Genomic DNA, 402 nt, shown 5'->3' on the forward strand with positions numbered 1-402 from the left:
TCAAAATGAACTTCAAGAGAAAATAGAAGGTATTGTTGGTTTTGAAATAAATTTAAATGAGAATCACAGATGGCATGACCAATTTTCTGATATTTGCAATTTATGTACAACCCACAAAATAAAAAATATTTTTATTACGACACAAGCGCCACACTAATATCTATAATAGGCGTGGCTATAAACAATATGTGCGTTGTGAAAATGGGTCAAAACAGAAGACTTAAAAGTGGGTTTTTTAAATATTATTTAATTACCAAAATGGGTTCTGAATCCATTGGAAGTAGTGTGGTAAAGTTTTGGATAAGATAATTGATGATTTTTGTTAAGTTACAATCCAAAATATCGAAGCGCATCCAAAACCTACTGATACGCCAGGCTCTCTCAGTGCGCGTCCGTTGTCTG

The sequence above is a fragment of the Micrasema longulum genome, unplaced genomic scaffold (assembly GCF_059751315.1).
Source record: "Micrasema longulum isolate JH-2025_06_02 unplaced genomic scaffold, ASM5975131v1 h1tg000326l, whole genome shotgun sequence".
Lineage (NCBI taxonomy): Eukaryota > Metazoa > Arthropoda > Insecta > Trichoptera > Brachycentridae > Micrasema > Micrasema longulum.